Here is a 25810-nt window from a genome sequence, read left to right as displayed (position 1 = left end):
GAGCAGCTGAGCTCCCCTAAGGAAGTACAGGAAGCAGTTTGCAACAAGAAAATAAAAAAAAAAAGCCCAGAAGCTGATGATTTTCCCCAAATGGCTGCTAGCGGTGAAAGTTAATTTGTCATTGTTCTACTTCAGAGTCTACATCCCTTTAGGTGAGTATGAGCATTTCAAGGCAACCCCCCAGACAAACCTGGTTCACAATTCTAAAATGTTCTCGCTATGTAAAGATTAAAACAATAACATTTTAAGCCTGCAAGCTTAAAATCTGAAGCAGTGGTGAGGGCAGACTCTGCAGCAGTGCAGGAAGCCCTGCTAATGATGTCAGTAAATTGTATCAGAAGGATTCTCTCATTTTGGGAAGAGAGATGTAATAGCGTGGGCTATTCTCACTGGCACTAAACTCATTAGTTTGTTTACAGTATGCCTTCCTGCTCTGCTCTCTGATACGCTGAAAATCTTATTTTGCCTTTGATATTTTGAGTCAGAAAGAGCAGGGAGAAGTCAAAGATTCTTAGCAACATTTGATCCTTTCCATGGTTTTTTTTTAAAAAAGGTTCTTGTTAAGGCTTGACTCCTGGTCAAGGCGGCGCTGGGTAAACTCGTTGTTGCAGAGAAGGATGTGTGTGATGGATGCTGGAGAGTGGACCCCCCTAAGGGCACCCAAAGGTGAGGCTTCAGATGGCACCAGGGCTGAGAGAGGTGGGATGGGGAGAGCTTTGGCTCTGCAGGACCAGACTGTGCCAAGCCCTGGCTGGGGAGTGAGGGCAGGCTGTGCTGCATCCCAGCCTTCCGCTCTCCACACTAGCCGTGGCAGCTCCGAGGCAGGTAGGCAGCTCTGCCTGCACATCAGCACCCACCACCTGCCACAGGGAAGCCTTATCTGCCTCTGTCAGACTCTGGCTTGGTGCTCTCCCAGCACACCACTGCCTTCCCCATTTCTCATTCTGCTTTGAAGCACGAGGTGGGAGCTGCCTGCCTGTGCCAGTCACAACTGCGGCAGCAGACAGGAGCTTGTCTCCAGCTGCAGGAGCAGCAGGACTCACTGTCCCAGGAGCTGGCTCTGTGACACAACATTTCTTCTACTCTTTTGTTCAAACCTGGATGCCTGGGCAGGAATTTGATGGTTTTCCAGCACTTAGAAATAGTTCTGGCCCCTGCAGGTTCTCAAAACCAGTGGGAGTTCAGACCTGAGGACACTGCAGTGAATGAGCGTCACCCAACGGCAGTTGCCCACCCTTGAAAGGGTTCTGATTGGGCTGTGGCTCACACAGCTTGCATGAAAGAAGCTCTGGGATGGACCCAGATGCCAAGTCCTCGCCCTGGGAAGCTGAGCCCTTCTTACCGGGGGCAGGAGTGGAGCAAGTGATTGAAGCAACTCTTACCATCCCATCAGCATGAAGATGACTTCTCTGCTCCTTGCCCAGGAGCCCTGGTATCTCTCTATGCCAGGCAATGAAAAGCTTACTAACATCATCAAATAAATCTCTGGGCTCTGGCGGGACTGACCCCTGCTCTGGTGCAGCTGGGGCTGCCCAGCGGGTGCAGTTTGCACGGGGGTCTGCAGTCATTGCACAGCAGCTCTGTGGGGCTCTTCTCCTGATGGGGCCTCCCAGTGCACCCAGCTCCAGCAACCAAGTCCTGCTGGCTGCTCTGTGGCTCCCTGGTGTATGAAAAGCCTTTCTGAAATAGCTCAGGGGTGCCAGTCTGCTACCAGGGAAGGCAAGGGTGTTTATTGGAGGCTGTGGCACCAGCAAAAGACACTCCTACCTCTTCTTCCAGTAATAAAACTGCCTGTCAGAGTGGGGACTCTGCTGCAGCTGTCTCAAGGAATATATGAGATTAAGCAACACTGCAAGAAAGTGAGTGGGATATATTGAGTGACCTGGGTGAGCTGGAGAAGAGAGGCTCTATCTCCATCCCACTGGCACCTCCTGGCCCTTGTGAAGCTTCTGTTGGATAATGTGGGTCTGCAGCTGCTGCATATGAGCCCCTCACTCTAATGAATTTCATGTTCCCTTGGTCTAGGACCACGTTTCTCTTTGGCCTCCCTGACAAGCTTTCCTCAGGGTCATGCTCGGGAGGGAAGACTTGCTCCCAGACTCCACCATGGTTATATGTGGCCATATAACACAATCAGCTTGCAAGGTTACTTACTCATCTCATTATACAAGCATAAACACTAGGCAGACAAATATACAGCAAAATAAGGTTTATGCCTTCTGGAGAAAGCTTATTGCACCTCCTAAATTGGAATAAAATATCTACAGGTAAAATATGTCGCTACTATTACAACAGTGCTCACAGTGGTATGGGAAGGGCTCCCACTGCGATGGTACCAGCAGGGACAAGGACCAGCCAGCCCAGCACTGGCATCAGAAGAGCCAGAGGCTGCAACCCTGCACCAGGGAGGCAGGAGCAGTGTGACCTACGGTGGCAGTGAGACATGGTCACGGCAGATGGGTGATGTCTGCTTCAGTTGCCTCAGCTGCACAGTCCTGTGTCTGCCTCAGTTTCCCAACAGCTGGCTTTGAATGACAGCGCTTGCTCCCATGCCAGCAGTTAATGAGATCATGTTTGTACACGGCTTTGAACACAAATGTCTCTGCAATGTGTAAGTGCTAAGTACTATTAGCAACTAACAGCAGTTCTCCTTCGGTACGGGGCTCTGCTGACTTTGCCTGAGGCCATTCCAACCCAGTGAAGCATCACCCTCAGCAGCACTACCTGCGCTGTGGCAGACCTCCACGTCAGCGAGCACACCCCATGATGCTCTGGAAACCAGCTGGAGATGGAGCTGCAAGTCCAGAATCTAGTGCCTGGCTTTATCTGGGCTGAGGGGTGTTGGTGTAGGAGTTCAGGCTGACTGGGAGATGGGAGAGACACCATCGCTGGGCAGGAGGGTGAAGGAAGGCATCCCACCAGTCAGGTGGGACTGGCAGGGACTGGCATATGCAGACCCCAGGCTCACAGCCCACACTACCTGGCTGCTCGGGGGGACAACATGGTCAATGCACTGTTGTCAGCTGCTTCTGGGCTGGACTGCAGTGTAGCCTGCAGACATCTGTGCTGCAAGGCTGGAGTTAGAGCTGTTCCCAAAGCAGTGCCAAGTCAACAGTGGATGCCCCTAGCTGGGCTGTGCTTTCCCTGCAGCAGGCAGGGCACGCTGCCTGCTTCACACCCATCTCTGTCTCAGCAGCCTCCATGCTCACCCTTACTATCACGCTCTTCTCTGTCCTTCCTCCTCGTGCTACCTGATCATCTCTGAGCTGGATCCTGCCTGGAGACAGATGATGTGCTGGGCAGAAACAGCAAAGTTTATTAAGTTGGGGTGGGAAGCTCTGGCAGGCTGGGTTCACAATTAGGCTCCCAAAGGCAAGATCATAAAGCATTCAGACACTTGGGATACAGGGCTGATTACTAGCATCTTTCATCATTAAATATTAACACCAAGGCTGCTTAAAGGCCAGTGAAAGAATTATAGAATTTAATACCTATCACGCTCTATCAATAGGCCGGGAGAAATATGGTCCTTTCGCCTATGTTTTTTTTTTAATGCTTCAATGTAAACTAGAAGACTGGCAAAATTAAACAGCACAATTCTTGGTTAGGAGCCACTGGGAATTGCAAACAGGGAGCACCAGGGATCAGACTTGTTTGATATGCTAGGGGAGCGAGCTCATTAAAACATAGGCATTGGTACCAGAAGGAGAGGAAATTAAAGCATAATTTAAGAAAAGAAATCCATCTAAAGAGCGTGGCTCCAACCCTTAGCACTCTCTTGTGCGGCTGTCTGCTCCCTGGGACCCCAGCCAGCTCCAGCCTCGTGGCCTGGGCAAAAGGAGCATTTGCACCCACCTCTGCAAAACTACCCTGACTGTGCTGAGACACAGGACACGGCATGAAATCTTCCCCGGTGTCCACATACTGTTTTGCCATTGTATGCATGTGGGGTGTGATAGAAAGGACACACGTCTGAGGCTCCCCATCATTGCTTGTGGCTCCTTTACCCAGAGCAGAAAGCTGGGGAAAATCTTGGCAGCCCCAAAAAAGATCGTGCTCTGCTTGTGACAGGTTTTTTTTTTTGCTTCCTTGTTTTGCGTTATTGTGCTAAGTTGAATTAGGAAAAGGGCACCTGGGTCAAGTGGCCTTTTTGGGATGGGTGGAGACAGAGCCTGTGCTCAAAGCATTGGAGGGGGCAGCAGGGCTCAGCCAGAGCACGCTGCTGCTGGGACCGTCCTGCAGCACGACCACGAGCTGCAAATCCACCATCTCTAGGGCTGCAGAACTCCCGTGGTGGGACTACACAGGGGCTGCGGGGTCCCAAACCGCCTGTGGAGGGGAACTCATCCACCACATGGGGCCAGCCCAGCATAGCCCGAACAGCTCAGAAAACCTCACCAGCCACTAAGCTATGGGCTGAAAACCACCCGTGCCTTGCTCACAGTCATATCATCATCCTATTACAAACTGCTCCTGATGTAGTGCTCTGGGAAGAGATTTAAAGGATGTGCTGGTACAGACACATGTTTTGTGTGAAAAAACAGGGACTCGCAGGAGTCCCGTGAGTAAGGCTGGCCCGTGGCTGTGCTTCAGCAGTTCCCCGTGCTGCTGCTTTCCCCGGCCTCCCCTTCCCACCCCTCCTTCCCGCTGCACACAGTAATGAACTGTGGCTGCTCGCTCCCTCTTCGTGGGCGCAGTGGCAGAGCCAATCAATACGGTAATCAAGCGGCCGGGGCGAAGCCAGCCGGGCGCCTTTCTACCTCTCCGTTAGCAAACACGGAGCACATGCAGCTTCTCTCGCTGCTGGCACAGGCACAACGAGGTCTCCAGCCAGGCTGAGGTCTCCCCGGGCTGTCCTGCCCTCTGCTTGTCCTCCACCGGCCCTGCTGATGGCTACGCAAACAACATTTCACATGGCCAAGTCAATCTGCAAAGCCACAGACAAAACTGGAGCTGGATCACTTAATATCTGTGAGCTGTTAATATCCCTAAGGCTGCCCTGGTGTCAGAGTGGATTTTCCCTGCAGAAAGACAATCCTGGCTCTGTATTTTTCTTGGATGGGGACAGTGCCACACTACTGAGAGTGTGATGGCTGCAGTCGGATATGTGGCATCTGTATGGTGGGATGCTCCCTCCAGCTCAGAGATGGGATGCTACTGAAGACTCTCTCCTGCTCCATACCTCCCTTGTCATATGGATAAAGATGGCCCAGAAGATTTTGTTACACAAAATCAGTGCATTTCCCACAATTGTATTTTCTATAGAAGCACCAGGACTGGTTTGACTTGCAGAAACCTTGTCAAATTCAGTTCTTCACGGAAAGGGCTGTCAAGCACTGGAACAGGCTGCCCAGGGAAGTGGTGGAGTCACCATCCCTAGAGGGATTTAAAAGATGAGTAGATGTGGTGCTGAAGGACATGGGTTAGTGGTGGCCTTGGCAGTGCTGGGTTAATGTTGGACTCGATGATCCTAAAGGTCCTTTCCAACCAAAATGATTCTGTGATTCTAACTTATGGCTAGCAAGGTGCTCAGCCTGAAACTGGAGGAGTAAAACCATTAGCAGAGCTGCCATCCTACCAAGCATTTTCCAGGCTTTGGTTCCTCACAGACATACTTCTGTAGTAACTCAGACACCGGGGCTATTGGATCAAAATAGTCATGTTCACCTGATGGTAGAGCATCATGTCAGTATAAACTCAAAATGCTGGCTCATACGAGCCAGAAAGTATTGATGTGCAAACTTGACACCACCAGGAGTTGTGACAGATCGCATATCACCTGTCCTCCCACAGGCAGCATAAACCTGGCATAAAACCATACCTGTGTTACATGCTCCGTATCCCACAGGTACACCAGAAATGTGATCGTGTGCCTGTGTGTCTCTGGAGCTGATTTTACAATACACAGGCATGTGTCCTAGGCAGGTAAGTGGCTGAAATAAGACTGAAAAAATGCACAATTGCTTCAGTTGCAAAGGAACATCAAGTGGCATCATTGGAGCTGTGACTGTCTAGCAGTTTCTGGCTCGGGACCTCATTGCCCCAGGACGTGTTCCCTGCAGAGAGCAGGGAGAAAGACTCCTGGGTGCTTTGGTCTCTGATTGTCTGCGAGTGCCAAGCCTGACCCTGTGACACAAACCAGAGCAGTTCAGGGCCTCATGTAACTCAGGACAGCCAGCTCAGTGAATGCCTGAGCATAGCCACAGTGTGATTTTCTATGCTTTCTGCATGCACACAAGTGGAAATAAGAGCACGTGAGCTGCCCAAGCCCAGGGGTGACTGAGATAGGAGCACAGGCACCCACATGGGTCACAGGGGCTGGAAAAGGGGGTGCACACAGGGCGTTAGTCTGGAGAAGCTGTAGGTATCTGCAGCTAGGTATCCTTTATTCCTTCTAAACCTCTCCCCTGCCCACCTTTTCACGCCATTGCTGCCATCTCCATTTTTTTCCTCTTTGCTTGTTCCTCGTTCCCATTAAGGCTGGGTAGCACTGCTGCCCTGACATGCTGCCCTGCACCCTCCATGTGCCGGGTGCTGCCGCAGCCCCCCAGGTTCCCCCCACCACCAGGCACTCGCCGAGCTTGCCCAGCCCACCCAAAATTGGGGAAGAAACTGGTTGCAGAGCCGGAAAGGCAAATCCAGACATGACTGACTCTGGGGAGCCTGATTGAAATAACTAATTAGGTTCTCACAGCCGTTCGCTTTGCAAGAATAAGACCATATCCCACTCCATATTTTCTAATGAATCCCGCTCAATGTTTTCTAATGATTTGTTTAACCGAGTTTTCAGTGTCCCCAGGCTGCAGCGCCAGCGTGGCCCTATGCAGCCTACCCCAGATGCTGGGGGAAGCTTTTGATACTCTCTCAAATTCACCTTTCCCTGCTGGTATGCAGGATTTTTTTATGTTTCCCATCACGGTAGTGCAAATTCCGTCTCCCGGTGCCATACAAAACATTCCCCCCCTCCTTCCCCTGTTTACACTATCGAGACGCACACAGATGGTGATATTTTTTTCTTCTGTTTTGAGCATCTCTCAGGGAATCTAAATAGGTGAGCTCTTCTCTCCCCCAACTGCCGCAGCCCACCATGGCCCCACAAACTGGTGTTGAGGCTCCGGACTCACGTTTTATATCCCGGGAGCTGTATTCCCATTACCCACAAGTACCCTGATCCCACAAACATTTACAGATGCAAACATCTTCCCAGCTGCAGAAAGTTATACTGAACTCAGGAGGACTGCCTGTAAATAACATTATTCTTGTGTAGAAGTATTAGGTGTATTTTGATCAAATCATCTATTTTAATTATTATTTTCAAAGGCATTTTTCACTCTGAAGTGATTTTTCTTTTTAAATTATATTGTTTATTGCTTCTTGCTCCATTATCTCTCAGCTGTGCGGAGATACAGTTTTTTTCTATCTGTGCTGTTATTTTACCAGTGACTAAGGTCATATTAACTTATGAGAGTTGCCAAAATCATGTTTCTTTCTCTGTATACATTTTAATACCCACACTTGACTTTTTCCAGTGTTTTATTCTTCTTCATTGCACGTATCTTTCCCCGGGGAATTGCCAGTGTGGCAATAAATCACCGCTAATTCCCTTCCCTGCTACTCACATCCCTTTATACAAATTTAATTTTTCACACATTCATTTGTATACTGCTTATGAAGAAAGCTTTTTTTAAAGAACTTAGTCTTTTCCTAGTCACCCATTTTTTTTCCCTTCTCCCCTTTCCTTCCCTTGGAATGAAGTACCCCAATGACTTTGAGCTGACATTGATTTCACACCCCTCCCTGTTATACTGTAATGGTTTTCTTTTCTCCGAGATACTTTTGCAGAAGGCCCCTTTTTTTTATGCTACACACCCGTGGCTGTACCATTAGCTTACACAGCTGCTTTGCCCATTATTTTTTCCTACAAGTCTTGAGAATTTCCAAGTCACCTCCTGCTATTCCATTTTCCATAGAAGTTTTGTAAACCGTGGCTCCTTAAGTGGCCGTACCGAAGTCATACTGTCTGTGTCTTTTCTTCTTGCATCTCTCATTCGCAGCAGGGCTGTAGTGTGTTGTGACTTAATTATAGTGCCTTTTAAGATTCCTCCGGGAGCTGTGGCACTAGTGGATTTTAATATCCCACCCATGACAACATTGTCATTAGTATTATTACTTTTACTACTATGATTACTACGGGCAGAACGAGTGGCTCCATACAGGTCAGGCACATCCCTGATTCAAGCAGTTTAAGCGAAGAAATCAAACGCAGGCAATAATTGAAGACAGAGATGCTATGCCTGCATGCTGGAACAGGAAGCATGTTTGTCATTAATAAATTGTAACGTGGTTCGAAGCAGCGCTCCTGCTGACTCGGATGCTGCTGGGGAGGAGCAGGTCTGGGAGGAAAACGAGGAGCTGGGGCTGCTGCAGGAGGATGTTCCAGTGGGGTACGGGGCGGCAGAGCCACCGTGCCCAGCCACTGCTTGGGACTGCTGAGTGCCTTAGGGTTGAGTTTTAAAGAGTGTATTTCAACCAGTGTGATTTTCCCATGTCAAATGGTGTTGCCCTGCGCTCGTAGCTGGGTCGGCAGAAGCACCTTGCAGCAAGGGAGCTTCGGTCATACATGCTGCACGTAACCTGGGTGCTGCTTTACCTAACTCATTTTAGACAGCAGAGGTGGCCAAATGGCTTTCAGGGAATAAAAACATTCACAATGTTGCCAGGCCACTTCTCCTGTCTCGCTCTGGCACTGCACCTCCACCAGCCCCAGTGAAAGAAAGCTGCTGCTCTGGGTAGCACTTGGGCACCTTAAAGCATTCATAGAATCACAGAATCGTTTTGGTTGAAAAGGACCTTCAAGATCATCGAGTCCAACTGTTAACCCAGCACAGCCAAGGCCACCACTAACCCATGTCCCTCAGCACCACATCTACACGGCTTTTAAATCCCCCCAGGGATGGGGACTCCACCACTGCCCTGGGCAGCCTGTTCCAGTGCTTGACAGCCCTTTCCGTGAAGAAGTTTTTCCCTGATCTCCAATCTAAACCTCCCCTGGCATAACATGAGGCCATTTCCTCTCATCCTATTGCTTGTTACCTGGGAGAACAGACCGACCCCCACCTCATTACACCCCCCTTTCAGGCAGTTGTAGAGAGCGAGACGGTCTCCCCTCAGCCTCCTTTTCTCCACACTAAACACCCCCAGGTCCCTCAGTGGCTTCTCATCACACTTGTGCTCCAGACCCTTCACCAGCTCCATTGCCCTTCTCTGGACTCTCTCCAGCACCTCAAGGTCTTTCTTGTAGTGAGGGGCCCAGAGTGACCCAGCTTTTTGGTCTATGAGCTCTGCAAAAATAAAAAGTCAAAACCCACCTCTGTGGGCTGCATATTAATCTCCACACTCACCCAGGGTGATCTAGGCTGGAGGCAGAGGGATATGTGTGTGTGCCCCGTGCTGCCTCAGTGTACCATGGTAGCTGCCAGAGGAGCCCGTTGGAGCTTGCTGTGCACGGAGGGGCCAAAAAGCATCAGCTCTATGGGAATACATTTTGGGTTTCCAGACCTGTACTCACCATTCAGCTGCTGCCCCCTTCAAGCTGTGGAACATCCAGAAATCCTGGGAAAATAGCCAAATTTCTTTTTTACTGGACAATAGTTCTGTTGAGGTGAAGATGTTCAAGGAAATCCTCATGTGGGGTAATTTGAGAGCAGTGAAGCAAAGCAGATTTATACTGTCTGAGGCTGTCACCCTATAACAGAAATCACTACCGCAGAAGGGGGATTTTCAGCAGCAGAAACTGGGGAAAATCCTGTTCTGAACAATATGGACGGTACTATCATATCTCCCAGCAACATTCGCCAAAAATTAGGAACCAAGGTGAAGAGGTGCTAAAGAATAACAAATTCCATAAAGAGCCCTTCCATTTCTACAAGTGAAAAAAAAATATATGCAGTCAAAGATTAAATGCCATTTTGAAGAGGCGTTCATACGTACTTCAAGGAATAGCTCCAATATAGAAAACAAAAAAAGAACATTTCTGAGAACTTCAATTAAGTACAAGGTAACTTGGAATCTTTCCCATCCGTTCCTTAAATTTTCCAGACTATCTTTTCTCTTTTACTTTATGTACAGCTCTCAGAAAGGCTTTGCTACTTCAAAGATATTTTTTGTCTCCTTTGTTCAAATGTATAAATTTGCCTACGAAAATTAGAAATATCATCAACAGTGAAAAATAATTTATTTGTAAAAGGAACTAACTTTTGTTTGAACTAGAGCTGGGAATTGAGATAATGTCTATGAATATGTGGAATGAATAGATGGAAATATCTGAATTTATGGAAATACATGAATTCTCCTTTGCTGATAGAAAATTACAGTCAGGGCCCATTGCAAGCCAAATTAATATTCAACATAATCTCATTCCCACACAGGAATCCAAAGAGATAATTGATCTCGTTTCCACTAAAATCAATGGGAAAAACTCACCAAGTATGTCTTTCAACAGAGGAGTGCAGCCAGCGTGACACCCGAGCTAAGGCAGATTCACACCTTCTGCCTGCGTCCAAGACATTTTTTTACTTCTCAGATTAGATTTGAATTTATGATCCCACGCCAGGTCCTTATTTTTCTGCTTTAAGTCACATACATAAAACTCCATGGGAGCATCAGTAATTATGATTATCACCTTGAGGTCATGCTTTCAGATGTGTTTTCTAGATCTTCAATCTCCCTCTAAAGTAAGATGTTTTCCTTAATCAAGGTTGCCATGAGAGGCTCAGCACTTGCAGTCTCGCATGGAGGAATATTAGTGCTACTAGACATTATTTTTTATTTCTCTTTCAAATGCATTGATTTTTTTATCTATTTTATTCCAAGAAGGAGCTGTGGCACCTATTTTACATTCCACGTCTTCCTCAGGAGATGTAATAACTTGAAGCACTGGATGCTCAAGCCAGTGTATAGCTGGAGTGGAGTTAGATTTGGGGTTGGTCCTGCCAGCTCAATTTCTTCAGCATCTGCTGAGAAAAGGGAAAATGTGGCACCCCGCAGCCTCCTGGGACAGCTGGGTGGTTAGGCCCAGAAGTCAGTGTCTCTGGGCACGTATCAGGGATGACCAGTGTCCCTCCCCAACAGGGCTGCTCTTGCTGATTTATTGATGTAGCAGTTAAAATCAAACCAGCACAGGAGAGTTTCTAGGTTGCTACAGCCAAGATAGCCATGCTAAAGGCAGGAAACTTTTTCCCTTGACATATGAGCAATCTCTGCTTCTCAAAACAGATCCCAATGTGTGTAACCCAGAGGAAAAAGAGGCTTGACAAAGATTACACAATTCGACTTCTGCGTGGTAGAGAGTTACACTTGCATAAGAGGCACAGAGGAGAACGGAGCTTTTCTGAATCGGGCAATGATGCTTACATAGGGACAAATCAATTTAGAAGCTACTCGCAATGACCCAGGATTACAAAACAGACAATGACAGTCACTTGCAAACTCACAGCAGCCTCTCATCCCGGCTTCTCCTCTGCCTCTCATCCCAGCTGCAAAACACACTGTGCTTTGTCACGGGAACAGCCTGCTGTTGGCAAATCTTTTTTCTCATGTCTGAGGTGCTCTGTGTGGGGGCAGCAGCTGGGTAGAAATCTCAATACAGATATAATAAAATAAAACAGCACCAGGAAAAATAATTGTGCTTAAAGCGCCAGCCTCATTGTTTAGGGAAAATCAGGCTGGGATAAGACATTAAAATAACAGCTTCTTCTTTTCCCAGTCTTTCCTACCAGGCATGGTTTGGCCACAGCACTTTGAGTAAGCAGTACCTGCCTGGTTTCAGGACCCTCTTGCTTGGAGCAGGAGGTTGTTTTGGCATGCCAAGGGGATGTGCCTCCCGTCTGGTTATTCAGCAGTGCCTGTGTGGTGGATGGGTACCCATAGGAAGCTGTAGATGGGCCCTGTGGCCACCACAGTAAAGAGGGGGCAACTCCAGGGAAGGTATCCAAGCCTAAAAAAAAGGAAGAAAGGAAAACATGAGTTCCCCTAGAGCCTGAGAAAAAGGAAAAGAGCAGGAGCTTGGAACAGGCAGCAGAGGGAAAGCAGACCTGGAGTGAGAGTGGAGAGCTGGGACCAAAAGCAAGCTCCATAGGTCACTACTGATGTACACTTTAACTCAACATTACTTAGAGACTGGTGGCTTTGGAAAAGAAACCACAAGTCATTAACCTTGATCTGCTAATGGGTCAGCTCAGCTGAGAGCATTTGTTTTGCTGATAGGGATTATGTAAAAAGTATAACAACCAACACAGACAGAAGCAGCTGAAAAAGCTGAAAAATGTTATAAGGATGATCTGAAAGTAAGTTTATGATGGGTAAATAGTGATGGAGAAGTTCATTATGGCTGGAGCCAGGGAGCTGACACTGCAGCTGTCAAACCTGATGTGGAGAGGCAGGGATGTATGAAGGGGGTGCATTTAGGAGGTACCCCCCTTCTCCCAAGATCACACCAGTGCTGCCTCCACGAGTGCAGGTCCTGAGGCCAGACAGTCCCAGTCTTCCCACTTCAAAGAAGGGGTGATCAAGGTCTTCTGTGGCATGCTATGTCTATGCCAGGACCTCAGGATAAAAGCAGAGGCAGGTTGCAAGGAGCAGGCCAGATCTCATTTACCCTGTACCAAAGCCTTCAAAGTCTTACTCAAATGAGTGTTTCAAATTGTGCATGGGGTATATTAGAAGCCAGCCCAGGATGGGTGCAATGTGCTTCAGGAATTATCTTCTGCAGCATACCTGGGGACACTGAGCAGCCTAAAGGCTAATGAGCATCTATGCAACCCTCCCATTAGCTAGGCCAGAAGTCCAGAGCACTATGCCTTAGACTAAAGATCTCTGACATTGAAAAAGAGCTGTTGAGAGAGAGAGGACGTTCTCCTGACACAAGGGAGTTTACCAGAGTTATGACAACTACTAAAGACAGGACTTCAGTATAGAAGGACCAGTGGTCTGGACCACCGTGATCATCCTTATGCTACACTGTTGGGACATGGGGAAGACATGTTGAGATATTGATAATAAAAACCATAGTGGCATATTCTGGGTACGAGAAGAAACCTTTAAGGACCTCCTACAGCTTCTTGGGCACAGTTCTTCATAAATCCTGTTTAGTAAGTGGTGAGACTGTCCACATGACCGTGTGCCTGGCATCCCAGCGACAGACTTGTCTTGATCAGGGCAAACGGTCAAGTCTGAGACAGGTGGTGCCAATGCACTTCTCTTACATTTGTTCCCAAGTACAGATGTGGACTGGTCCCTTTAAGCTGATCAGAGTGAATCCTGTCCTTGCCCTTGCTGCATCCTGACCTGCTCAGATGAATGTAAAGGTGTAAATCTGTGTCTATGCAGGTGCTAACTTGGGGTTTAGCAAATTGCACTGATTCACTTGCATAACCTGATTGAGGGGCTGCTGAGGTAGCTCTCATTTCTCATGAGGACAGAAGAGAAAATATCACTTCATATTCCAGCTTTCCTCCACTCTTCTTTGACATGGCACTAAGTGGTGTGGGAGGCAGAAAATATGACATCATTTTTCTTTAAAAAGGGCACAAGGAACTGGAGACAAGTAAGTGTGCTTTCTGTGACAGGCAAATCAGAAGAAACTGTAATATACAACAGAATTAACAGGAGCCTAGGTAGATCTGGATGTACTGGGGAAGAGTCAACATGGCTTCTCCAGGGAAGTCATATCTCATAAATCTATTAGATTTCTTTGAAGATGTCAACACAGGTCCAGGCAAGGATTAGTTGGCTGCCGTAGTTGAATTGCATTTTCCACAAGCTACGTACAAGGTCTCTCACAAAAGGCACTTGGAGACATTATGATGTTATGGAACATGAGAGGAAGTCCCTCCACAGATTTATAAGTGGTTAAAAACATGAAATCAAGGCAAGGATAGCTGATCCGTGTGCATGTTGGCCAAAGTCAGCAGGTCCCTTGGAGGCCTGTCCTGGGATCTGTACTGTGCGACGCTCATCAATGATCTGGAAAAGTGGCGAATAATGAAGTGACAGTGTTTGCCTATGCGACAAAATTATTCAGGATCATGAAATCTAACACTGACAGTGAAAAGCTCTGGAGGATCTTCCGAGACTGAGTTACTGACAATAAAACAGAAAATGAAATTCAGTGTAAATAAATGTAAGGTAATGTCAGTGAAGGTGAAAAAAATCCAGAATGGCAACCAAGTTTAAACAGACAACGATTAGCTCTGACTTAGCTACCACTGCTCATCAAAGAATTCATAGAGCACCATGGAAGGCATCCTGGGAAAGCTGCTCAGACCTGTGCCTGGTCAAAAAGCAAGGAGGATGTTAGGCATCGCTCGAGAGAGAGATAACAGTACAGGAATTATCATCATAACCAGCATGAAGATCCACTGTCCATCTTTATTTTGAATACTGAGTGTATGTCTGATCCTGCATCTCATGAAGGACACAGTAGGAAAAACAAAAAAAAAAAGGTGAAAAGACTGACCCAGTGATGTTCCTGATGCTGGGAGACTGAACAGACCAAGGTTATTCAGCTTGGATAGACCACGGAAGTCTATCCCAAGTGTTTTGGAGAAATAAAATTGGAGTTGGTGACTCCCTCTTTCTGGCATTAGAACAAGAAATGGAAGTATCAGGAAGCAGATTTGAAATGATGACCTGGAAGCACCTTTTCTGCACAGGGATTCATGCATGTCAAAAGACATGTGGTATGTTCAAGGCATATGGGTCTGTCAGTGGCACAGACACAGCAATCCGGCTGCAACCAGCAGCTCACGACGCTCCATGAACTGCTGGATGCTCCCGTGCCAGAAGCACTCAGTGCTGGACTGGTTTTCATACACTTTGCTGCAGTGCGTGTTGCTGGCCGCTGTTTCAGGCAGAATACCAGGCTTTGCAGATATGTGGTCCGTCCCAGTATGGCTGTTCCACTGTCCTCATGGTGATGAACCCAGGACCCTTTGATGGGTGTCCAAGGTGAAGCCACAGCAGAATCCACTCGCTGGTCACTGTGTCTAAAATGAGGGGTCTTCAGGCTCAGAGAGTGCAGCTCAAATGCTCTTCTGTGTTTGTCACCCAAAGAAGAGCTGTAGCCCGTCTGGCCTCAGCAGAAGTGCTGTAACAATCATCTGCTTCAAGTTCGAATCTAATGCAATGTGGGAGAACGCGGCTGAGGAGCAGAGCAAAGGAAATCTTTACTTTCCCCCTGCACATAAGGCAAAGAGGAAAAAAAAAAATATTTTTTATAAAGACCAGAATTATTCAAACATAAATGTGCTACAGGAGCTAGGTCTATAGACAAAAACTCAGAGGAACAGTTGAAAGCGTGTGCTGTAGAGTGCTGAAAGGATGCACAATGAGAGGCCACCTTTGCTGCCCCATCTCTGGAGGCCAGGCAGGAGGGATCGCTGCCACTCCTGCACACCGCTGAATTGCAAAGTGCTCATTTCTCTTCAGGATGCCGAGGTAGCACTCAGCTCCCCTATGTTTGGCTCTCCTGTATGCAGCGTTTAATTCCTGCCTTTCTTCTTTTTTTCCAGAGAGACACAATTAGAAATAACCCGTCAGAGCAAAAGAACCAAAACTCACATTCTGTCTAAAAGTCTGTTTCAAGAAGAAAGAAGATTGCATGTGAAGAAAACGCTCACCAGTGAGGTTCGACATCAAAAGAATGTTTTGCATGGACTAAATAGAAGTATTCATTTTTCATACATGCACAGATTCACACTGACACCAGTTAGACTTTCATACGAGCACGCTTTGTTTACTTAAAAGCTTGAAGGAAGGGAAAATGTCACAAATGCTCATGTAAGCCTGCATGTGCACCAATCGGACACATCCAGCATGGCTGTTTGTGCAAGCAAAGCTCTCCCAATAGGCCAAGAAGCGTTCGCATAAATCATCTGCCCAATCATTTAAGAGAATGAATAATTCATAGAAAGGCAAATGTGTTCACAAGCAATTCATATGAAGAGCTAGGAGCTATGTTCACGGAGTGGATTTGCTGTTTGCTCTCTCTGTGAGCCTGAACATGTTTTTCCTTGACTCCTGACTTTCATGAACCTGGAGCGATTCTGAAGCTCCATCCCTCAAAATGTCACTGGTTGTCACCCATGCTGAGCTGCTTGTCCACTCCCTGCGCCTGTCCCAACAGATGAAAACCGCAGTGTCTCCCACAAGTGGTGATACTAGTTAGAATGACTCATCTAAGGTACTTAATGAGACTAATTTCATTTCTTCTTTCTTCATTTCTTGTTTCTTGAGGCTGGTGATGGAGGCACAGAACTGGTTTGCTTGAGCTGTACAGCCCACAGAGACTTGCGTCTGTCCATGTCCAGACAATGTCCATGCTCTGCCCTACGATTTCTCTGGTTCTCCAGCTGTGAAATGGTGAGGAAGATACTGAGCAACTGTGAAGTTTTTTGATATCTGGGTGGAACATGGGCTTTATATCAGCCAGGCTCTACTTCTTACCCCCAGTCCTATTTGAACCTAAAGGTGGTGAGATAGTGCTGGAACAAACAGGCAGATGTGCTCCCTGCAGTGCTGGCTCTACCTTCTTCTGCCCCAAGCCCTTACCTCCAGCACCTCCAGCAGAGGTAAGAGGACTCTATCAGCATCCTCTCATCTAGAGAAACAGCCTTTAGGAGGGAAATGACAGGGAACACCAGCCAGCCAGGAACCCATGTGCTCTCAGGCACCCTTGATAGCTTTAGTCACATCTTTTTGGGGAAAACTGTTTTGTTTGTATTTTCCAGTGTCACGCACAGCAGAACTGGCCCAGTTCTCTTTAGTCTTGCATGAGATGCAAAAATATAAGTAGGAGCAAAAGGTTTCCTAAAGATATATATCTGTCCTCAAAAAAATTTGCTGTTCAGCCTCAAGTAATACTGCACACTCAGCTACCAATTCTGTTTTCCAGGACCCACTTCCAGGATCATTCCTAAATCTTTTGAGAAAGTATTACCAGGAGAAGTGTGTTCATCCTGCAGCTGCCCAGATCCCCAGGCAACAACCACTTCTAGAAATCAAAACTGCCTTTCTGCTAAGGAAACTCTCTCAGGGAGAGACGTAAGCCCCATTTAGAACATTTCAGACCCAATCCTACCCTCGGACTGCAGGAGAAAAATACACCCCTTGCCCTGACCCAGGGCAATGATCTTCACCAGTCCAAAAGCTGCACTGGTCCTGCTGTCCATCTCCACGACCGGCTGCTGACACACTGTTCCTATACTTCTCCCTCCATGTCTAGTCCCCAGTGTTCAGAAACACTGGTAACACTGAGAGCTGATGAAATATGATTACATTTTTCTCTTCATTAAACATGATATAGAATCATAATTCACACATATAAAATTGTTTTATTCCTTTTTCCTGTTTGTTTTGGAATTATTTCATGGTCTTGACAATGTAGGTTTAGCAATGCTGTCTCTTCTGCAGAGCCAGTCAGCCACCAGTACCCTGCAATTTTAATGATCTAATCCGACAGCTAGCATGCTTTAATTTAAAGTTTTATTAACGACCACTTTCTACCCTCAAAGACTATATTAAAATTTGTTAATGGAATTGGAGATTATAAATGCCCCACTGCAAGGCCCACTTGTGCTGTTCTGCACCACCCCCTTTAGAATTCAGAGCAATCCTATTAACTCTTCTTTATGTTTTGTATAGGTCATTTTGATTGCAGTTTTTTGTGTACTTCCCTTATGAGATAGCATTCCCCGAATCTAAGCATTTGAAATAATATAATTTTACAAAAGATCACATATTTCAGATTCATTACCCTTCAATAGTGAGCTTAAAATTTAATTTCTTTGACTTATTGCAAATTTTTTGAGTCTACTGGGGGAATGGAAATGAATTCCACGGGCAGCGTCGGACCGTGTGACAGAAATGGTAGAATCCACCCCAACTGCTGTTGAAAAAGGAGAGGAAGAAGAGGGAGAAGGATGCAAAGGCATGTGCCATTCATAGGCGTAAATTTGCAGGATCAGGAAAATCAGTTGTCTTCTACATATGTAGAAGCGTGAAGCTCTTTGCATGAAACATCGCTTTTTCATGCACCCCGTTACCCTGTGAAGGCTGCCTCTGTTAGCCTGGTCTTTTAATGGGCATCTTGAAACTCTTCACTAGGTCCCTCAGACTGCACTTGTGCACCAGGGCCCCACGTTCAATGTGCCATGAAAGGGATCCCCCCTATACATTGTTTATTTCATTTAAGGAGTCAGTAAAAGCATCACCAGCCTCCAAATCTCCACAAATCCCAGCACCAATGGTTATTGTTTGCTGCGTGTCTCAGGAAATGCACTATTAATCATTTGTTGTATAGACTTAATTTCTCACAATTCTCCCCTCTTTATTTTCTGTTGCTATTGTTCCTTTCTCCTGCTTAAACATTTCAGCCACCCAGTGAAAAGGCAGAAACAACATCAGGTTCTCAAGAAACCAAACAATCAATCAGTTCACCAGCTTCACAATGGGACTCAACGGGAGCAGCAGGGCAGCTGCCTGTTGTTTGAATATCACTCGCCCGAAAGGCTTGGCCAATGTACAGAAAAAGCAGTTATTCACAGGAAAAAGAGGTAGGTGAAGGACACAGAGGGGGATTTCTAAGTGGAAATTTTTACATTAGAGATGTTTACACTTGAGCTACTCATCTGGTCTCCTTTCACAGCTGATGAAAAGACATTGAAACGTAGGGTGCAACCCATCTGACGCATTTGAAATATCAACCTTAGGACAAAATGAACCAGCCATGCTGTGAAGTGCCCATTTCCCTCCAGCATCCCCTAAAAATAGCCTGAACATTTGTGTAGGGTACAGTGTAGACCTCCAAAGTTAGGGAAAACATACTCCCTGCTCTGTAGGGAGTGCCATGATCAGATCCCCAAGGAAAAGGTTTTCCCAGATGGCAGGTAAATCCTACTGCCCCAATGCCTGGGTGCTCCAAGCTTTGTATGCCAACTGAGCGTAACCAGTGGTAGGGAAGAGCACTGGACTAGGTGGAGCATCTGAGACCCATACAACCCCTTTTACAGCAGATTTATATGATTTCTTTTTTGCCTACCTCCTGTTTGGCTGTGAGAGCCCATGGTGCCAAACAAATCAGTGTTGCTGGTGGGTAGTCAGTTCCTCTCCATCTTCCCTTCTTTAACTTCATACTCATCATCCTTCATACTGTCGTTCTTCACTTAAGCCCTTTGTACTGCTGATGAGTTCCCCTACCACTGTGGTGTTCACATGTTCAGTCCTTGGGTGGCTTTTCCCTGTCCCCACCTCTCCACCACCAATGCTCTTGTAATGCACAAGCAGCAGACTCCAGACCCTCCTCATTTCTCCCTTTTTCTTCTGAAATTCTTCCAAACTGTCAACAGCTGTGCAGTGTGAGGCCTCCAAACCACCTGTGACAAGCATGAGGTTCCTGTTAGTGAGGCACCCTCCACTTGGGAATGCTCATGTTGCTTAGGGGGTAGTATTTCCCCATCCATAGGTCCTGATCTAACTATGCTCCTCACAAAGTCAGGTAGACCTTCCTCTGATTGCCTGCGCTTAGCCCACTTCTGGTTTCACGCAAGCTATTTGCTATGGGGATGTGCAGCCAGTGTACACAGTAGAAGTGTAGAGAAAAATCACCTGGGCCTCCGCATCTTGATGCTGTGTGACCCAACATCAAGGATACTGAAACGCTCAGTGGTGTGACGTACACTGAGTTGTGTATTTCTGATTTGCCATGACCTAGTGTTCCCGTGCCTTATTTCTTGTTGCTGGCTCCTCCCCAGCCCTTGCAATCCCACACACGAATTTCATCACTGTTGGATCCATCCCATTTCTGCCCTGTGACCTTGCCCCCTTTGGCCTGGCAGCCTGTTACATGCTCAGGAAAGACAGAGCAGCTCACCATGTCAGGAGCACGGCTCACCAGCCTCAGCATCCCGGCTTGCATGTGCCAGAACTTGTGTCGTGATTTAATGCTCTCACCCACACCTAACGGGCTACATTAAATTGGTATATTTGTTTCGTTTGCTGGCTCCTTATACACCACCTGAGCAATGTGGAAACAATAGCACATGACTGCAGAATTCAAGTCAAGACAACGTGCATTGTGAGCACGCAGCTCAGAATTTATCTTTTGTGAATATTTGTGTGTTAAAAGTTACAGATTTGCTTTTTCACCATATTTGCAATAGCACTGCTCAAATATTTGTGGAGACTGAGCACAGCCTAATTGAAATTCAGTTGAATTCAAATTAATATTCATGAATTTTTTTCCCCCTCCACTCTTCATTCAGCTCTAAATGGAAGCAGCTTCCTGCTGTGGAGGGGGCAGCTGTAAGCTGGTAGACTCCTGTAAGGGTGAAAAGTTTGGCAATCCAATTTTAATTTCTTGAAGCAGCCACACACGGGATGTCACTGCTATCTACATCGTTTGCATGTGTTGACAGGCAGGTCTTGAGCTCAACCAGTTTATGCCTGTGTCGGGTGGGTTTGCAGCACCTCACTCTGCATGGCTGCTCGCTCCACCTGCTCCTTCCTCCTTGGCACCCAACGACGGTGCCCTCTGCGCCATTGATCGCTCCAGCTCGCTGCTCCGTGCTTTCGCAAGGCTGTCCTCCAAGCAGCAGCCAACCTCCCGTTAATTAACTCCCGTGAAAGGCATCATCGTGCCGTCAACACAGAGCGGCTGGGGCTTCTCCAGGAGGGAAGGGCAGAGATTTGTGGCTCTGCGGAAGTGGAGAGGGATTTGGGGACGTTGCTTATTCGTAGCTGTGCAGGAGCAGGGCTGAGCTCACTGAGACCCCAAGCCCACCATTTGCTTTCATGATCATAGATCATGTGATTTTTATCGAAGGTGAGATGATATTTTGGCAGAATGTGCTGAAAACCCACACCTCTATAAAGTCATTTCCAGACCTCATCCACTTTTCCGCGTCTAGTCAGACTGCTGCTCTCTGTCTGCCACTAAGGAAATCTTGCACGGGGAGATTAGAGATGCCTGGCACAGTAAAACCTTCCTCCAGTCACCCAGGAAACATAAGACATTTTTCTTCTTTGGAAAAACATGGAAATTAAATTGGAAGCACTACATGGATGCAGCTCTACCCAGATAAACTCACAGACTGTCAGGATGCAGATGTTCCTGTGGACTATTACTGCTCACATGCTTTTCAGAGCATCCCAGGCAGTCTGAAAGTGCTTTTCAGCAGGTATTTATGGTCCCCAGTAAAGCACTAAGATAGAAATATTATAAACTACACATTTAACAAGAAAAACACAGGAAGAGCGAAAAATACCTAGAGGCACTGCAATGCTTTGAAAGATCCTGGAATCATCTCGGATGTTTTTTTCCGAAGACGGGCTTTTACTGACACTGCATACAGTCACACATACTGTTTGTTTTCCTCTTGATTTTTAATTTTTTATATGCCTCATGGCTGCAGCACCTAAAGGAAATGGAGGCAGGCGCAGCAGCAAGCCAGCTTTTCTCCTCAGGTACAGAATAGGCAGCAGACCTAAGGCAGGAGTCCTTGCAGCAAAGAGACTTTACGACTCCCAAGCGCCGTACCCCTTCCCTGCCTTAGCAAGGAGAAAAGCATCAGACAAATTTATCACGCCTCTAAATACCAGTGTAGCTGAACACGGATTTTAAAAAGTCACCGTAGTGCTCCAGCCCCGATCATGCCTCTATGGCATATCATCACCACAAATCAGAGTTAGGGTTTCCCAGGTACCATGTTTGCATTTCCATACCTTAGTACATTGCTGGAGATAACTGTAATGCCCTCAGGCTGTAAAACTCAACATTAAATGCCACAGTAGTGCAAAGGACAGTTTGAGGGAAAGAGACGCCCAGGATTTATAAAATATCCTTTTTTCAGTGCTGTGATTTTATAACAAGGTTTCATGTTTGGGCGGAGAGTTTCCACTCTGGTCGTGTCTCATGAAAGGCGTTGTCTAAACTGGAGCACAGGCACCGTGGGGCTGCATCAGCTGAGGGATCCCTCTGAGCCAGAAAACTCTTGCTGGCATCAAATGCTTCAGGGAAATGTGCAGGACCTCTAAAGTTAGTTGTTTAGAGATGACATACCACCAAATAAACTTTCTTCTAACTCCTCAAAGGTCTGTATCTCTAGGTTCAGGGTTAGGATGGTGGCAGCACTGCTGCAGTGAATTGTCACGAGCTGGAAAGAGGCAATGGTCCTGGGGGAAGCAATCATCTGGAGTATGTTTACAACCATCTCACTATCTGGCTGTGTGTCTGGACATCTGGGCTTCCTCTGGAGCTTCCACTGGAGAAATACTCCTATGGTCATGGGGTAGTTCAGGCTGGAAGGGACCTCTGGGTGTCACTTAGCCTGACCCCATCCCACCTTTCTTAGATGCTTGTGTTAGGGTGGAAGGAAATGTTATTTGAAGGCACAGCAAGCTATCTTTTAGGAAGCAAACTGGAGGGGAATTGAATCATACCATGTACTGTGCCATAATATATGTGCACAAAGGGTTGAGCAGGCAGCCTTGAATCTGAATAATTTTTCTGCCTCAATACGTTTTTGATATTTCCACTTTAGCTAGTCTTCCTTCTCCTCTGGGGAAGTTTCTAGAGGAGTGCCAGGCAGAAGGTGCAAGACCGAGACATCTCCTAAGCTGCTGCCACCTGATCTCCATGATCCTGAAGTCCTGCAAATGAAAAGGGACAGATATAGGATAAAAGAAGAGCAGCCCAAGGTGAGATGGATCCCCCCGTGCCCATGTACCCTCAGCATCACAAGGATGGACCACAGCCAGCGGGAGCTTTACCATCCTGCATGCACTGACCGCTTCACCCGTGTCTCTGGTACCCACACAAGGCTCACCAGGCAGCAGTCTCTGGATTTCTCAGTGTTTCTTTACAAAATACAGCAATTGCTGCTGCCCTCCAGCCCTCCAATCCCGCACTTGCTTTGGCAGGCAGATGAATACTGTTGCAGCTCACCCAGCAGCTCAGCCACTGTATTATTACATTTCTTCAAAACCCCTGAATGTCCCATCTAGACCCAGTGACTTAATATTTTTTAAATTACCTATTTGCACCAGTGCCTCTTCATTTGATACCTTAATCCTTAATAGCCACTCACCTTTATTACCAGAAAAGAGCAAGTCAAGAGCAGATTTCTCCCAACATCCCCTGAGGTGAGAACTTATGAAATGAAATCATTTCACTTCTCAGCTGTGTCCTCATCTTCCTTAATTGTTCCCTTTAACTCCTGGGGAGCCAGCAGACTTGTCTCGTTCCTTTGCAGGCTTTCCTGTTCCTGGCAGACTTGAATTATCTATTGTTTGTTTTCATTCCTACCAAGTCTTGCTATTTCTTGCAAGCTTCCTGTTTCCCCTCTTTCATGCTGTATTTTCTGCCCCTGTTTATTGACCTCGTGAAGGTTGGATTTCCATTTTTTGAAGGACCATTGTGTGGCCCAAACACCTTCCTGAACCCTGCCATTTACCTGCCTTCACTCCTGCCTTCCTCCTGTGCTCGCTGATCAGACCCATGCAGGCAGTTTGAGCCTCTTTGGTGTTGTCAGGTCCTGGTATAGCTAAGCATACGCTGAAATCTCATTAATGGCAATTAAAGTTGAGCAAGTGGTTAAGTACCTTGCAGAAGGTAGCTGTTTTGCTATGTCACTCCTTAAAGACCATCCATGCCAAATTTTAGAATTTTAATCTCTTTACTTTTGACTCTTGATGCTGTCAGCCGGCTTCCTCATTTTGTTGAAATCTCTCTGTCTAAAGGTTAGCATCACTGTGACAGGGTTTGATCCTCTTCTTTCCCGAGGATGATGAACATAATTACATTCTTAACAAGTGAATTAAATTACAGCACGATTTCTCTAACAATGAGCGTTCTCCCCGCGATGCGCTGGAAGCGTCGCTGAGCTGATCATGCGCAGGAGCCTGCCCAGCACTTCAGAATGAGTGAATTTTCTAAATTCTATTCCATGCATTATTGGGACTTTAAAAATTATGTCTTATTCATCTATTGATGACAGTGGCCTCTTGGGTGTAAATTGAAGCAATTATGAAGGATCATGCAAATTAATCAATTATTTTCAGATTATTACATTCAAGCAGTAGTCTTGCTCTTCGATTTAGTTAAACTCTGCCTCTGAGTCAATTTCCAAACCTCCAGATTAAGCTATTTATTAGCTAAGAAGATCTGGAAAAAAAAAAATGTCAGAAGGGGTCATTTTAAGAAGGGTTTAACACATAAACTGCAATATTTAAGAATGTACAGAAGTGCCAGTCCTGACCCCAGCATGAGTGGGATGTTTGGGATCATGTAGAACACAGCAACATAATCCTGGCTGCATGCACAAATCTCAGTGCAGCCCCAACATTGAAGTTGCAGTGCTTTAACAGAGAGTCACGATGCTGCTGGGAGGTGAGGGACAGAGGGGACAGCAGGGGCCGAGGGGCCATGCTGCACTGGGATCACGGGGGGACAGATGCCCCCTGCTCCTGCTTGCCTTGGGTGGATGCTTTGGAAACCAGCTCCATCATCAGCTCTGGGGTGTCCTTTGCTGAAAGATATGGAGAAGGTGGCACCAACCCTGCACTCCCAGGGAGGCATGGGCTGGGGACAGGGTCCCCTCAAAGTGCCACAGATGATCCTGTCCCAGCTCCTAACTTCCCTTCTGTGGCTTTAATTGTCCATCCATAACGGATTATCACAGCTCTTCTAGACTAGCACAATTAATGCAAATACGGATGATAGCTAACAGAAAATAAAATGAGAATTGGGAGGCGAGCTGAGGGGCTTCTCACCCACGATCTCAGCACCGTGGACACTGTGCAGGCAGGGGCAAGCAGAGCTGCATCCCACTGGTGTCAGCCGGGGAAGCTGCCCAGGAGGGTCTGCCTGTGGTGGGGCAAAGCTTGCGCATGCTCCCGTCCTCTGCCCACCATTCAGGCAGAGGGGTTACAGGGTGGCTGAATGCTTTTGAGTTTTAATTTAAGTGATTCTAAACCAGCTTTGGGTTTATAGCTAATAAGACATTAGTATGCTAATTAAATTATCCATGGAGTGGTATAAAGAGGCCTTCCTGAAGTTTAATGGCTGTGTAAAAGGTAACTCTACTCGCGATGTAATTAATTCATGGAACAATAAATGTATAATTAGATTCTTATTAATATCGGAGAGGCTTTTCCTGCATTAGGAATGAGGTGGGGGGACTGGTCATTTTTGCTTTTGATGTGGGAGAAAGGAGATGGCAGCTCCTGACTGCAAAGCACCTCCACCCTTGACAGCATCCCTGCATCCACATCTTCTCCATCCTGACCACCAGAGCCAGGCAAAGATTCGGTCCCTATAGAAAGCTCCCACAGCCCACAGGCTTCCTCCTAGCATCACACGGGGCAAAAGGAAGCACCCACGCAATGAGCTTTCCCATGTATGATCTCCCAGGATTGCTCAGATGAGAGACGATTCATTTTTTAAGTGCAGTAGGACAGACCTTCCTCAGAAAAACCAACCCTGCCCTGGACTAAAGTGACCAGAAAAAAATAAACAGTGCCCCCCCTTGAAAAAGCAGGTGCTCCAGTTATAATCCTGGTCTCCCCCAGGGTGTGAAGTCTTCCAAGCACAGAGAGGGATGCAAACCTGTGTTTCTTTGCTGGAAAGTGAGAGGTATGACCTCACAGCTCCATGAAAACTCAGAGGAGCTGCTGTGCCTGTCAGCAGAGCAGCTCTCCCAGCATACATGCTGAGATCTGCTCTGTAATGCCCTGGATGGGTCACCCCACCAGCTGC

This window comes from Nyctibius grandis, chromosome 22, assembly GCF_013368605.1.
Source record: "Nyctibius grandis isolate bNycGra1 chromosome 22, bNycGra1.pri, whole genome shotgun sequence".
Classification (NCBI taxonomy): Eukaryota; Metazoa; Chordata; class Aves; order Nyctibiiformes; family Nyctibiidae; genus Nyctibius; species Nyctibius grandis.
Note: the sequence above shows the minus strand (reverse complement) of the source record.